The sequence below is a fragment of the Odocoileus virginianus genome, chromosome 15 (genome assembly GCF_023699985.2).
Source record: "Odocoileus virginianus isolate 20LAN1187 ecotype Illinois chromosome 15, Ovbor_1.2, whole genome shotgun sequence".
Taxonomy (NCBI): domain Eukaryota; kingdom Metazoa; phylum Chordata; class Mammalia; order Artiodactyla; family Cervidae; genus Odocoileus; species Odocoileus virginianus.
The window spans coordinates 56372614-56388970 of NC_069688.1; the positions used below are offsets into that span (position 1 = coordinate 56372614).

General features: G+C 38.1%; 1 protein-coding gene and 1 long non-coding RNA gene across 6 annotated transcripts in view; one reads left to right on the top strand and one right to left on the bottom strand.

Moving 5' to 3' along the window:
- The window catches only part of TRIQK (triple QxxK/R motif containing), a 100021-nt gene that overhangs the window by 23792 nt on the left and 59872 nt on the right, over positions 1-16357 (top strand). The gene's annotated exons all lie outside the window — the stretch shown is intronic.
- LOC139038407 (uncharacterized) lies at positions 3548-15059 on the bottom strand. Its single transcript, XR_011491370.1, has 2 exons — positions 14914-15059; positions 3548-4176 (listed from the first exon to the last, which is right to left on the bottom strand). It is a non-coding gene; the product is annotated as an uncharacterized lncRNA (long non-coding RNA).

Sequence of the window (16357 nt, forward strand, 5' to 3'; positions counted from 1 at the left end):
AAAATTTTTGGAAAAGGGTAGCAAAAGTGACAAATGTATTATAGTTAAAAAGTAAACGGTAAGGGAATATGATTCATCAGAGAAGTTTGGGCCAGAGATTTTGATTATGGTCAATAATGTGAAAAAGTTGAACAATTATTTTTTATTTTGGGCTTCCCTGGTAGCTGCTCAGCTGGTAAAGAGTCTGCCTGCAATGCAGGAGACTCTGTTTCAATTCCTGGGTTGAACAGTTGAAAAATTGTATTTTTTCTTTATTAATGGCTTCATGCAGTTTATTAGTGCACTCAGTTGTTTACTTTCATAAAATCCCGTTTTCTAAAATGAACCTAAAAGGGCAAGTTTAAAGACAGGGGCCTAGAAGAGTTCACAGCCTTTTTATGACATTCATTTCTAAATGCCTAATTTGAAAGAGAATGTCCTGGTTTACGATTTTCATTTTTTTTTTTTTTTTTTAACTTTTAGAAAGAGGCAGATGGTATGAAAACTGGACTCCCTTATTTAAAGGGAATGTTGATATTTATAACCAAGCTTATCTCCAGCAAGATTTGTTTTTTGCAGCTGTTCCAGGTTGAAAAAAATATATTAAATCCTGGCTTGTTTTTCTTTCCATATTTGGGGTTGGGGGGGATTTTCAGAATGTGAAAAAGTGATGTTTGATTTTAAAGAATGCAATGTAAACTGTGATTTTTTTGCTTCTATATGTGAATTTTCTGTTTGTATGCTGTGATGATATTACTCTTTTTGTTTCACTGATCTATTTCCTAGATATATCGCACTTGGGAAATAATTTGCTCATCATTTTCCTATCATCAAAGTATTCTAGGAAATGTAGTAGATTTTCACTGAGTTAGCCTTTATTATTAAACTTTTCTGACTTTTCATTTTGATATTAGTCATTTTCTTTCTTCCCAGAGTGAGTATATTTTTCACTGGGAAATAAATGTTTTCTGTCCTTTTTTATAGTTATGTTATTTTTTATAAGGTGTGATATTCTTTCTTATTCTATTCTTTGCTTCTCTATTTTCAGTTGTAAATGCTATTTCTCTGAACATATATATCTTAGCAACTTCCTTTTATAATTTCATTGTATTAATTGTATACAATTGATACAAAATTAATTGTATTTTATACTCTAAACTTAATACATGGAACTGTCTCTTTGGGAACATGATACCGCTGGAATGAATATCTAAGTTCAGTTCAGTCACTTAGTAGTGTTCGACTCTTTGTGACCCCATGGACTGCAGCACTCCAGGCTTCCCTGTCCATCACCAAATCCCGGAGCTTACACAAACTCATGTCCATCGAGTCGGTGATGCCATCCAACCATCTCATCCTCTGTCAGCCCCTTCTCCTCCTGCCTTCAATCTTTCCCAGCATCAGGGTCTTTTCCAATGAGTCAGTTCTTCACATCAGGTGGCCAAAGAATTGGAGTTTCAGCTTCAGCATCAGTCCTTCCAATGAATATTCAGGACTGATTTCCTTTAGGATAGACTGACTGGATCTCCTTGCAGTCCATGGGATTCTCAAGACTCTTCTCCAACACCACAGGTCAAAAGCATCAATTCTTTGGTGCTCAGCTTTCTTTTTTTTTTCCCATTTATTTTTATTAGTTGGAGGCTAATTACTTTACAGTATTGTAGTGGTTTTTGCCATACATTGACATGAATCAGGCATAGATTTACATGTGTTCCCCATCCTGAACCCCCTCCCACCTCCCTCCCCATCCCATCCCTCTGGGTCATCCCAGTGCACCAGCCCGTGCTCAGTTTTCTTTAGAGTCCAACTCTCACATCCATACATGACCACTGGAAAAACCATAGGTTTGACTAGATGGACCTTTGTTGGTAAAGTAATGTCTCTGCTTTTTAATATGCTGTCTAGGTGAATATCTAAGCTTATACACAAACATAATCTTTGTTAATATGTATTATGATTATGTACCTACATATACAGTTTTCCATAATAAAGGATATTTTATCATTAGATATATTAATTTATTGTGAATAAATGTGATTATTGATATAAGTGGAGATAAATTACATAACTTGCTTGTCAAACTGGAGCAAGCCCCACTGTTTACATATAGATAACTTCCTGAGTATAAAATATTATGTAAATTATGATTATGTCTGGTATATATTTTTCCTTTTTAATAATTAAAACTAAAACATTTATTTAAAAGTTTTTGTCTAAAAAAAAAGTTTTTGTCTGTCAATACTTACAGTTAATCTATTTGATTTAGTATTATGAAGACCAGCATATTGCTTAAATTTATAAAAGCCCAACCATTACTAGTGGGCTTCTCTGAAAGCTTAGCTGGTTAAGAATCCACATGTAATGCAGGAGACCCTGGTTCGATTGTTGGATCAGGAAGATCCTCTGGAGAAGAAATAGGCTACCCACTCCAGTATTCTTGGGCTTCTCTTGTGGCTCAGCTGGTAAGGAATCTGTCTGCAATGCGGGAGACCTGGGTTCAATCCCTGGGTTGGGAAGATCCCCTGGAGAAGGGAAAGGCTACCCACTCCATATTCTGGCCTGGAGAATTCCATGGACTGTTCAGTCCATGGGGTCACAAAGATTTGGACACAACTGAGTGACTTTCACTTTCAACCATTACTAGTAGCAAGCAGTTTATTTCCAGGGAGTCTCTGGCTGTTTTCTGAATAAACCCTTTAAATGTCAATCTTTGATTCATAAAGTAATCACTTTCTGTCTTTAATCTCATAGAACGTTTATCAGTTCAGGTTATTCCACACCTCCTTTTATTCTTCCTTTATTCTTTCTTTTTTACTCTGGATTGATTTCTTTTCTTTCATTGGAGTATATTTGCTTTACAATGTTGTCCTAGTTCCTGCTGCACAAGGAAGCACATCAGCTGCAGTATACATGTATCCGTGCCCACGTGGACTCCCTCCCAGCCCAGCCCCCATTCCACCCGTCTAGGTTGCCACAGTCATCCGCTGAGATTCCCGTGCTATGATAACCAGAGTTAAATGTGCTAAGTGAAGAGTATATGAGCTATTTGTTGGCGTATCACCTCTACCTATCTTTTTGTAAGGATTCACTTAGTTGTTCAGTCACTCAGTCATGTCCGACTCTTTGTGACCCTGACGGGTTGCAGCATGCCAAGCTTCCCTGTCCTTTACTATTTCCCTGAGTGTGCTCAGACTCATGTCCACTGAGTCAGTGATTCCATCCAACCATGTCAGCTTCTGTTGCCCCCATCTCATCCTTCCCTTCATCGTTCCGAGCATCAAGGTCTTTTCCAGTGAGTTGGCTCTTTGCATCAGGTGGCCAAAGTATTATAGCTTCAGCATCAGTCCTTCCAATGAATATTCAGTGTTGATTTCCTTTAGAATTGACTGATTTGATCTCCTTGCTGCCCAAGGGACTCTCAAGAGTCTTCTCCAGCACCACAGTTCAAAAGCATCAATTTTTTGGTGCTCGGCCTTCTTTATGGTCCAACTCTCATATTCATACATGACTACTGGGAAAACTATAGCTTTGACTATATGAATCTTTGTCTGTAAAGTGATGTCTCTGCTTTTTTTTTTTCCTTTTTTTTTTGCCACTTTATTTTTTAATTGAAGGATAATTTCTGTATGGAATTTTGTGGTTTTCTGTCAGACATCAACAAGAATCAGCCATAGGTACACACCCATGTTCCCTCCCTCTTAAACCTCCTTTCCAACTCCTTCCCCATCTCACCCTTCTAGATTGTTACAGAGCCCCTGTTTGAGTTCCCTGAGTCATACAGAAAATTCCATTGGCTATCTAATATTTTACATATGATATTGTAAGTTTAATATGCTGTCCAGGTTTGTCATAGCTTTTCTTCCTTGTAGTGAGCGTCTTTCAATTCCATTGATTCAGTCATCATCCATAGTGATTTTAGAGCCCATGAAAATAAAAGTCTGTTATTATTTCCACCTTTTCTCCATCTGTTTGCCATGAAGTGATGGGACTGGATGCCATGATCTTAGTTTTTTGAATGTTGAGTTTTAAGCAAGGTTTTTCACTCTCCTTTTTTACCTTCATCAAGGAGCTTTAGTTTCTCTTTGTTTTCTGCCATTAAAATGGTATCATCCGCCTATCTGAGGCTGTTGATATTTCGCCTGGCAATCTTGATTCCCACTTGTGATTCATCCAGCCCAGCTTTTCACATGATGTACTCTGCATAGAAGTTAAATAAGCAGAATGACAATATACAGACTTGATGTATTCCTTTTCCAATTTTAAACCCATCTATCATTCCATTCACTCTAGTATATTAGTTCATTTTATAAATGCCATTTTTCCTTGCCTAATGTGGGTTTAGTAAAAATTTAAGTGGAATTCTCATAATAAACAAATTGACTTGAAACATTCAGTAAAACTTGCTAATATTCTATTACTCTGCACTCTCACCATGTAATAAAGCACATGATTCTATAAGAGGTGTGAAACTGTGCAAACAAAAGTCTTGCCCCTCACTACTCCTGATTTTGTTGTTATTGCTCATGTTCCCAATGGATACCATGTGAGTGAGCACTTAAAGAGCATTGACCTGAGGTTGTCTATATTCATTTCTACTTCTTTAACCAGAAGATCCAAAGTGTATGTTTCTCAAATTCTTTGAAAATAATAAAAATAAGAAAGATGAAAGGATGTTTTTTCAATTAGTACTATAGACATCTGAATAACATTTAGTTCAAATATCAATGGCTAAGACAGAAATAAAATACATTATTTTATTATATGTTATGGCTGAAGGAGATTTGTGCTTAGTCATATTAGGAGTAACAGTGCATAAAGGAAAGTGATGTAAATATATATTTATAAACTATATTAAAATAATTGAATTTTTAATTTAGAAGCATTTATGTATTTCCCAGGCTTGTAGCCTTTCATTTTGAATATCAGCAATCATTATTCTATTAGTTCATGGGAAAAATAGCACACTGCTCACAATAATCACCCTCTTTTTTTTTTGAAATATTCTTCTAGAGGACCTGATTCTGAGATAAAATGTTAGCTTATGTGAAGGAAGATTTAATTAGCACTGTTGAAAATTGACCAGTGGGAAAGAGAGAAAACTTGCAAAGTAGTAATGCCAATTTATAGAGAATAAAAATTGATTATAAAATAGAAACCTTTAAAGGATATGTTAGTAGAGTATAATGACAATTTAATTTCCTAATAAGAATGTAGCTTAGAGAGCATCTTAACAAACTTGACACATTTCTTTTTTTGTCTTTAAAAATAATTAGTGAGTATTCCCTGGTCATGGTTAGGATTCAGTGCTTTCACTGTGGGAACCAGATCCAGTTCCTGGTTGGGGAATTAAGAACTTGCAAGCTGTGTGGTGCTGCCATAAAAACAAAACAAAACACACACACACACACACACACACAAATAAATAATTACTAATGATAACCAACAACTATGTTTAACTGATTCAATAAACTAGGTACTAGCTAATTCATTTCCAGATATGTATTAGTTTTCTATAAATGCATAATACGTTACCATAAACTTAGTGGCTTACAACAACAATCACTTATTAGCTCACAATTTTGTGGGTCAGGAGTTCAACATGGTCTGAATAGGTTTTATGCTTGGGATCTTGCAAGCCTGAAATCGAATGCCAACCAAACTGTTCAAGGCTCTGTGAAATAATCCACTTCTAAGTTCTTATAGGTTGTGGGCAGAATTTAATTTCTTGTGGTTGTAGGACTGAAGGCCTCCTTTCCTTCTTGGTTGACTGATCTTCTCCATGTCACCCTTATTTCTTGCTACATGGACCTTTCCATCAATGGAGAATTTCTCATACATCAAATTATTTTGAATTTCTCTGATTTCTCTTACTTTGATCTCTAGACTATGATTTAAAAATGCTCATATGATTAGATCAGTACCACTTGGATGACATCCTTATTTTAAAGTCAACTGATGTAGAATATTAACTAAATGTGTGAAACCCTTTCGCTGTTAATCTAACATAATCTTAGGAGTTATATTTTGTCATATTTACAGATTCTACCCACACTCTAGGTGAGGAAGAAATTTGCAAAGAACTGCATATTGGAGACAGTCTTAGAATTCTACCAATCACATTTGATATAGTCATTGCATATCAGTATAATGTATGGGTAATTTTTAATTTACTGGGTGCTCCAGGGTTGCCTCATTATTTTTGTAGTTAATACCAGCTCTTTCTTTCTCTACTTACTTACCATTTTTGTATTTACATCTAACATCCTACTTTCTACATGTCTGTTGCTATTATTATAACTTTCTTATTATCTGTGTTTAGAACAGATGAGACATAGGAACCCACACATTGAGATTCCTACTTTTAAAAAGCAGCTAATGAATTCCTATGGAGAGTTATTCTTGGTCTCTCTTGGTCATTCAAAACTATTTTGAGAAAACACAGTTAATTGCAAAAAGCTATATTGTATTTAGGAATTGATAGGGCAGAAATAAGAGTAATAAATTATATATTTTACCACAGGCTCCCCAGACAACAGATTCTGAGGTGCAGCTTAAACTTGGAGGCAATACTAGGGAAATAAGAGTGAGTGAAAAATAGAAGAAAAAAAAGCTAGATAAGGAGGAAAAACAAATATAAGGTGGCTACTGAACTGGCCACAGTGTAAGAGAAAATATAGACTTTTATTTGGTCATGTGGGACATCTCCAGGCTGGCTGTATAGAGCCAATTAGTTGTATTGAGGAAGAGAAAGAAATTTATCTACTAACATCTTCCTGTCACTTATTTTTTTATTGGTCAAAGCTCTATTCTTGTACTTTTCAGATTGTGTTTGGGCTATGGGGCTTGGGACTTGGAAGTGGTAGGAGAAGCTAAGCTTCCTATCGATCCAGGTGTAGGTATTGCTGTAGCTGTGGAGGTGGTGTTGGAAATTGTACCTTCACCTTTACCTTCACCCACCCCCAGAGGAAGCCACATCAGCCAGGACTATTAGATTAGTTGTGGGTAATTGCTGGTGCTATTCATTGGGCAAGTGACTAAGCATCCAGGAGACAGTGAATATGGGAAAATACATAAGTTGGGCCTAACATAGAATGTTGTGTAGTGATTGCATCTGGTCAACTTCTTTAAAGAAGTTGAGTCTTTAAAGTATTTAAATAATTTAATCTTTGAATATTTAAGAGTCTTTAAATAATATTTAAGGATTATTTGTAATATGTAAATATATCTTTGATAGGATGTGGGTCACAGTTAGAACTCCTTAAATGTTTATGAAGTTTAATTTTTACATAGAATATCCTCCTTTGTTCTCAGATGTGAAGTGAAGTGAAAGTCGTTCAGTCATGTCCAACTCTTTGTGACCCTATGGACTATACAGTCCATAGAATTTTCCAAGCCAGAATATTGGAGTGGGTAGCCTTTCCCTTCTCCAGGGGATCTTCCCAACCCAGGGATCAAACCCAGGTCTCCCGCATTGCAGGCAGATTCTTTACCAGCTGTGGTTCTCAGATAGTCTTTTCAAAATTTAGATAGTGCTTTTTATTTTTAAAGATGGGGAAATTAATCAAGTGTAATTAAAATTATATAACATTCCTTTGGACATTCTTTGTTAGTTGAGTCTTAGAGTTTTGCTGAAAGACATTAATCTTGTGGGCGTGTTGCTTTTCAAATATGAATATTCAACCAGGTCAATATTCCTTACCAGGGTAGACAAAAACCAATTGTCTATTTTCACATGATTACTGTAATAGCAGAATCTGAGGTTAGTATTTACATGATATTCTTAGACAAAGATTTTGTTATTATTTTTTGCTATTGTTAGTAGGATCAGTGTAGGGTTGAATTCAGGTTCTCTGATAAGGCTTGTTGGACTTTCTAAAGTAAACAGGTTAAGAACAAACAGATGTATTTAATCTCTGATGTTTCTTCTGATTCTGTGATTCTGTTGTAATAAATAAACTGATATGCTAGCTAGTTATACTCAGCTCCTGCCTTTAATATATTTAAGGTAGGTTCCATGACTTTAACACTGCCATTCTAATTCATAAGTTGAGGTATATTCACATGTCTTTTCAACAGTGAGGCTGTGGAGCCCTCTGCTTTTTGATGTTCCTGGGCGGCGGATCAGTCCCAGGATAGCCAGCAGCAGTGGGGAGGCCAGGGACCCCAGGCCTCCTGGGCATCCTCCAGCATCATTCAGCTCCAGTCAAAAAATCCAGCAGGGCCTTTGCTCAGACCCCTGGGTGGCACGTTGATCAACACCCAGTAGCCAGTAAAGGTTTGGTTGTTGTTCAGTTGCTCATTCATGTCCAACACTCTGCAACCCTATGTGTGGACTGCAGCGCGCCAGGCTTCCCGGTCTTTCACCATCTCCTGGACTCTGCTCAAACTCATGTCCATTGAATTGGTGATGCCATCCAATCATCTCATCCTCTGTGGACCCCATCTTCTGCCTTCAATCATTCGCAGCATCAAGGTCTTTTCAAATGAGTCAGCTCCTCACATCAGTGTTGTGAAGTGTTGGAGCTTCAGCTTCAGCATCAGTCCTCCCAATGAATATTCAGGGTTGATTTCCTTTCTATTGACTTGTTTGATATCCTTGCAATCCAGGGGATTCTCAAGAGTCTTCTCCAACACCACAGTTCTAAAGCATCAATTCTTTGGTGCTCAGCCTTCTTTATGGTCCAACTCTCACATCCATACATGACTACTAGAAAAACTATAGCTTTGATTATATAGACTTTTGTTGGCAAAGATCTCTGCTTTTTAATATGCCATCTATGTTTGTCATAGCTTTTCTTTCAAGGAGTAAGTATATTTTAATTTCATGGCTGCAGTCACCACCCACATTTTAGAGCCCAAGAAAACAAAAGTCTGTCACTGTTTCCATTGTTTCCCCATCTGTTTGCCATGAAATGATGGGGCTGGATGCCGTGATCTTCGTTTTTGGAATGTTGAGTTTTAAGCCAGCTTGTTCACTTTCCTCATTTACCTTCATCAAGAGGCTCTTTTAGTTCCTCTTCACTTTCTGCCATAAGGGTGGTGTCATGCATATCTGAGGTTATTGATATTTTTCCCAGAAATCTTGATTCCAGCTTGTGCTTCATCCAACCTGCAATTTCACATGATGCACTCTACATGCAAGTTAAATAAGCAGGTTGATAATATATAGACTTGATGTACTCCTCTCCCAATTTTGAACCAGTCCATTGCTCCATGTCCAGTTCTGACTGTTCCTTCTTGACCTGCATACAGGTTTCTCAAGAGGCAGGTAAGGTGGTCTGGTGTTCCCATCTCCTTAAGAGTGTTCCATAGTTTGTTGTGATCTACACAGTCAAAGAATTTAGCATAGTCAATGAAGCAGAAGTAGATGTTTTTCTGGAATTTTCTTCCTTTTCTATGATCCAGTGGATGTTGGCAACTTAATATCTGTTTCCTCTGCCATTTCTAAATCCAGCTGGTACATCTGGAAGTTCTTGGTTCATGTACTATTGAAGTCTAGCTTGAAGGATTTTGAGTATTACCTTGTTAGCATGTAAAATGCCTGCAATAGTCTGATAGTTTGAACATTCTTTGGCATTGTCCTTCTCTGGGATTGGAATGAAAACACACATTTTCCATTCCTGTGGCCACTGCTGATTTTTCCAAATTTGCTGGCATATTGAGTGCAGCACTTTCACAGCATCATCTTTTAGGACTTGAAATAGCTCAGCTGGAATTCCATCACCTCCACTAGCTTTGTTTGTAGTGATGCTTTGTAAAGCCCACTTAACTTCTCACTCCAATATGTCTGGCTCTAGGTGGCTGATCACACCATTGTGGATAACTGAATCATTAATATGTTTTCTGTATAGTTCGTCTGTGTATTCCTGCCACCTCTTCTTAATATCTTCTGCTTCTGTTAGGTCCATAACATTTACGTCCTTTATCATGACCATCTTTGCATGAATTGTTTCCTTGGTATCTCTAATTTCCTTGAAGAGATCTCTGATCTTTCCCATTTTATTATTTTCCTCTATTTCTTTGCAATGTTCACTTAGGAAGGCTTTCTTACCTCTCCTTGTATTCTTGGAACTCTGCACTCAGATGTGTATATCTTTCCTTTCCTAGACCAGTGAATGTTTACACACTCAAGAGGATCAGCAGTGGGGCAGCCAGTATCTGGGCACGTCCTCCGGCTACGTGGAACAGCTAAAGGGCATGTCCCTGCTACTCTGGGCCTGAGAAAACATTGTCCACTGGAGAAGGGAATGGCAAATCACTGTCTTGCCTTGAGAACCCTATGAAAAGTATGAAAAGGCAAAAAGAAGATGACAGTAAAAGATGAGCATTCCAGATTGGTAGGCTTCCAGTACGCTACTGGAGAAGAGCAGAGAAATAGCTCCAGAAAGAATGAGGAGGCTAAGCCAAAGCAGGAATGACACCCAGGTGTGCATGTCTGGTGATGAAAGTAAAGTCTGATGCTATAAAGAACAATATTGCATAGGAACCTAGAATGTTAAGTCCATGAATCAAGGTAAATTGGACGTGGTCAAATAGGAGATGGCAAGAGTGAACATTGACATTTTAGGAAGCAGTGAACTAAAATGGAGGGGGATGGAGCAAATTTAATTCAGATGACCATTATATCTACTACTGTGGGCAAGAATTCCTTAGAAGAAATGGAGTAGCCCTCTCATGGTCAAAAAGAGAGTCTGAAAGGCAGTTCTTGGGTGCAGTCTCAAAATCAACATAATGATCTTGGTTCAGTACCAAGGAAAACCATTCAACATCACAGTAATACAAGTCTATGCCCCAACCACTAATGCCAAGGAAGCTGAAGTTGAACAACTCTATGAAGAACTCTAGGTGAGTGACCACACCATCATGGTTATCTGAGTCATTAAAACCATTTTTTATAGTTCTTCTGTGTATTCTTGTTACCTCTTATTTTCTTCTGCTTCTGTTAGGTCCTTACTGTTTCTGTCCTTTATTGTGCCCATCCTTGCATGAAATATTCCCTTGATATCATCAGGTTTCTTGAGGAGATCTCTAGTCTTTCCCATTCTACTGTTTTCTTCTATTTCTTTGCATTGATCCCTTAGGTGAGGGTCAGGGATACAGGTCCTTGGGATATATAAATACATCTTTGAAGGAATGGGGTACCCAAGGAGAGCACATATGGAATGGCTGTACTATGCTGTGCTTGGTTGCTCAGTCATGTCCGACTCTTTGCAGCCTCATGGACTGCAGCCCGCCAGGCTCCTCTGTCCATGCGGGTTCTCCCGGCAAGAATACTGGAGTGGGTTGCCATGCCCTCCTCCAGGGGACCTTGCCGGCCCAGGGATCAAACCCAGCTCTCCCGCATTGCAGGCAGATTCTTTACCGTCTGAGCCTCCAGCAAAGCCCCGTTGTACTGTGGTGGCACAAGAATTTAACAAGCAGACTGAGGAAAAAGTGCTTATGATGGTTGCAAGCAAGAAATCAAGGTGATGGAAAATCAGGCGAGTACTGACTTGAAAAATAATGCCTAGGAGTTTAAATACTAAGTACAGTTGGCCTTCCATATCCTCACGTTCTGCGTCCACTGATTCAACCAACAATGGATCAAAATGGTTCAAAAAGAGAAAAAACTCCAGAAAGTTCCAAAAAGCAAAACTTGACCTTGCCACATACTGGCAACTAGTTTCATAGCATTCACATTGTATTAGGTATTATAAGGGCTTCCCTGGTCAAGGGAAGTATAAAAGTATATAAGGGAAGTATTTAAAGTATATGACTGGATGTATATAGGTTATATTGGAGAAGGAAATGGCAATGCACTCCAGTATTCTTGCCTGGAGAATTCCATGGACAGAGGAGCCTGGTGGGCTGCAGTCCAGGGGGTCACAGAGTCAGACAAGACTAGTGACTAACACTACTCCTATATAGGTTCTATGCAAGTATTGTATTATCTTATATAAGGGGTTTGAACATGAAAGATTTTGGCATCCTTGGGGATTCTAGAATTAACCTCTTCATGGGTACTGAGGAACAGCTGTGCTCAGAAGTGCCACATATCACCAAGAGAGAGGTTTCATAAATAAGAACTGTTTGTCCTGTGGCACAACCTGATCTTGTGGTATTCTCATATCTGCAGCTTATGTTGTCTAAAATAGTCATCTTTTTCCTGAAATGTAAATATTCCAGAAGATGTGCCATTCTAACCTTCACCCTGCTACACCTTGTGAAAGACAAGCCAGTTGAGCCACAGTGTGTTGTGACTTGCTCTTGCGTGCTGCATGGTTGGGGTTAGAGTGATACCAACGGGCCCGGGTTTACAGTTGTTGACCCGGTGTCACAGGGCCTCATTGACATGAGACCTCAAAAGTGCCCTGATTTGGGATGGTAAATTGTGTAGTCACCCTATTTTAGGTTTCTGTTGACAGTATTTCTTTCACATCTGAAGCTGGTTGGTAAGTGTGTCTCTTAACCAGTTCTTGATAACTTTTACTCATTAACCAGATGCTTATTCCCTTCCTTTATAATCCTAAATCAGCTTTCTGATAATCCCTTTATTTCACCAAACTTTATGTGAAACAGAAGTTTTATAGGGTGATAATGTGCAAAATTTGAAAAGTTTGGACAAGTAACATTGGAAACATGGCATTTTCAAATCTCTTAGAGATTGACAAGGCACAAATAGAGACTCAGTGAAGCTTTTCAGTAAAGCCAGACTTATTACTTTATTGTCCTAAAACATTTTGGTAACGTGATTCATGTTTACTTCAATGTAAAATACATGTAAATTAAGAAAGAAGATTTTTAACTTTGAAATAAGCCAAACTTGGTTATAAATAGTGATTTTGATAGATTTAGAGTGAATCAGAACATTTCATCTATACAGGTATATTATTTATAAATTTCCAGTCAAATGTGTAACATTTGGACTAAACATAACAAGTGTACATTTTGCTCAGAAACCTGTGTCTCAGGTAACTTATTGAAAGCTCTGAGAAGAATTTGCTAATATTACTTCACAGCCAAGAAAAGGGAGTTCATATTGAAGAATTATCATAAAATAAACATATATCTGTTTACTTAGGAATTTCAGAGATAAGAATAGATGCCATCTGAGATGTTTGCATCTAGAGCTTATTGTTTTCCCTCATCATTTAGCCACCAGTTTTTGGTACCATCTGGATAGAATAAAGTTTTTTGTTGTTGGTATAATTGAAACAATCTTGGGTTTCATAAAATTGTCTTAAAATAACCTAGTTTAAAGGGATTATAAGTATTGAAAAATCAGTTAGTGATCTTTATAACTAGAATCCTATTTTTAATTACTCATTGTCTCATCAGGAAAAACGGTCTGAAGGTGTTTTGGTCAAAGATGTGAAACTGCCTTTTCTTTACTTCGAGTCACTGAAGCCAAAGATAGCCTTGGTATCTCTCATTCTGAGCTACTGTTAGTAGCTTGTAGCATGCAGTGTACACACTGCCCAACTTACTGACTTATATTAGAATTGTGGATGTCTTTGCTCTTTTTAACGTGGTTGAGTACGTTTCTCTTCGTCTATCAGCGTATATATTACTTTGTATTAGTAAAAGCAGGGTCTGCAGTATTATTTGGTACCATATTATGGTAACCTACATAAACTTTTTAAAAGTACAGTTTATACTCAAAATAACCTTTATTTGAAGTGTTAGTTGCTCAGTCATGTCCAACTTTTTGCAACCCCTGGATTGTAGTCCAGGCCAGGCTCCTCTGTCAAAGGGATTCTCCAGGCAAGAATACTGGAGGGAGTTGCCATTTCCTTCTACAGGGGATCTTCCCAGCCCAGGGATTGAACCCGGGACTTCTGCATTGCAAGCAGATTCTTTATCATCTGAGCCACCCAGAAAACCCCCTTTATTTGAAAGACAGTATAATGTGTGTCATTAATGATTGTTCTATTAACTATTAAAAGTTATATATTAGGCCAATCTAGCTTAATTAACACATCTCCTTTTGTAAATGTAGTACAGGAAATTAAAATACATTTCCCATTTTGCTGATTTTAAACCTTGTAAATCATAATGATCATTCCTCTGCTTAGGAACATGGTCCAGATAGATAGAAATCCCTCCCAGATTTGAAGTGCCTATTCCTTTGATATTTATGCAATTCAGAATTAAAAAAATAATGTAACTAATCTCCCTACCCCTAAATGATGAGTGTTGCTGATGGTACATGCAAGGCAGCTTTTTTGTCTATTCTGGGCAGTATAAATTTAATGTGTTGTTTTCAAGTATGTCATGTGTCCAGATGCCACAACAATCTGTGCATTAGAAAGGCATTAAAATAAAAGTAAGTAAAATATTTGTTGGTATTTTTTTTATGAAGACCAGTGAGTTTGTGGTGCATTATGTTTGGACTAACTATTTCTATTAGGGTTCAGGAAAAACAAGTATATTGTTTTCTTATAACCATTTGAAACATTTTATAATATGAATTTATAATAATATTCTGCCCTCATCACCTACCCCATACCGACTTCTTCCACTATATTACCTATTTGTTGATGATGGTATCATATCTCTAACCCAGTATTTTGCCAGGTATGGTCCACATACCACATGAGTTTGAAAACTCTGACATAGAGTTGGTGCTTGTTTAAAATGCAGCTTCCTTGGCCCCTCCCCAACGTTACTGACCAGGTATCTCTGAGGAGTGTGACCTGGGACTTTGTATTTTAATTATGACTCTACTTTTAAAGCACAGTTGGCTTCCGCATTTCCTCTGCCTCATGCCCCCATCCAGGGTGTTCCTACCGTAGTCTTAAAGTCGAATACCAAACTGTCAGTTCCTACCCACTTGCTGCATTCCTCCCTTAGTGGGTTGCCTTTGAACATAATTTGGCCTTTTTAAAAGCTTATTAACTATGTTCAAACCTTCTAGTCTCTCTAATATCACTAAAAAATGTCTGATTTACTCACCACATTGCACAATACCCTTTTATAACTTCCTGTTGAATTCAGAAAAGCCTGAGGTTTCAGCTTGTCTTGAAAAGCTTCCACAAGGCAGACTGCCCACTTGGCCTCTACTTAAGAGGCCAAAAGGTTTCATGGTCCTGGTGCAGGCTTCACATCTACTTCTAGCAGTGTTACTCAAACGCTCGCACAGAGGAGAATTACCCAAGAGCTGGTTAAAAAGAACACTGGTGTCTTTCAAACATTAATGGCCTAAACAAACAAACAAAAAACCCCTGGAGATTCCTGGACCTTAGCCCTTGGGATTCCTGGGGCCCAGGAATCTACATTTTTGCTGGTGATAGAACACATTTTGGGAAATACTGGCCTAGAGCCTCTAGTTGCTCCTGGTGAATTTGTGTGCCTAGTCAGACTTGAGACCCGAGCCTTTTCTCTGGAACTGAGATCCTCAGGTCTGGGCAGCAGATACTTCCCACCAGTACGGGATCTCCCATTTTTACCCAGGTGTCAGCTGACTGCTGGGAGGCCTGAGTACTCCGTGCAATTTTGAGATGAGTTGGTTCAGTATACTCCACATTCCTGGTATCTTCATTCACCATTTGGTGTTTTCAGTTGCTAATTTTTGTCCAACTCTGGCAATCCCATGGGCTGTAGCGTGCCGGGCTTCTCAGTCCATGGGATTCTCCAGACAAGAATACTGGAATGGGTTGCCGTTTCCTTCTCCAGGGGATCTTCTGACCGAGGAATCGAACCCAGGTCTCTTGCATTGCAGGCAGATTCTTTACCAACCGAGCTATGAGGGAAGCCCTCATTCACTGTTTAAGATGACCCATTTGACCATTTGTCCTCCCTTTAACACATATGCATCCCGTTATTTTGTGGCTTATTTGTTTTTGATTTTCTTTTTTGGGGCCGGTCTTTCGCTCTTTCCTTGCCTCCCTATAGTTCTCCTTGTGTCCCTCTTGAACCCCGTACTTTCTCAAGCAGTTAATACTTTTACCTCTCGATGTTAACTGAAACCTTATTCTTGTCATAGACACCATTTTCCTGAAGCTTTTTAAAGTGGAGGCTGTTCTTTCTTTAACCCTCCACATACCCTTGGATTAAGAGTCAGTTTTTACCTTTTTATTTCTTTATTACAACTTCCAGATTGTTTCCTTTCTGTGGATATGAGAGTGACTAGTAAAACAAAAATCCTGACTCCTTTGTGGTTCATTCCATTAGACTGTAGTGCTGTTTACCACTCTTCTTTGCTGTTATCTGTGGACATTCAAAGCACAGAGTCTCCCTATCTTAGTTTTTCTTTCCATCCTAGCTCAAATTGTACCACCCTCCTGGTGCCTTCATTATTTATATGTATTGAAGTATGTATTATTCTGGTCTCACCTTTCCTTATCAGCCAAAATGTTTTTCTATCATTTTAGTCACCCTCTATCATAACCTACTCCAA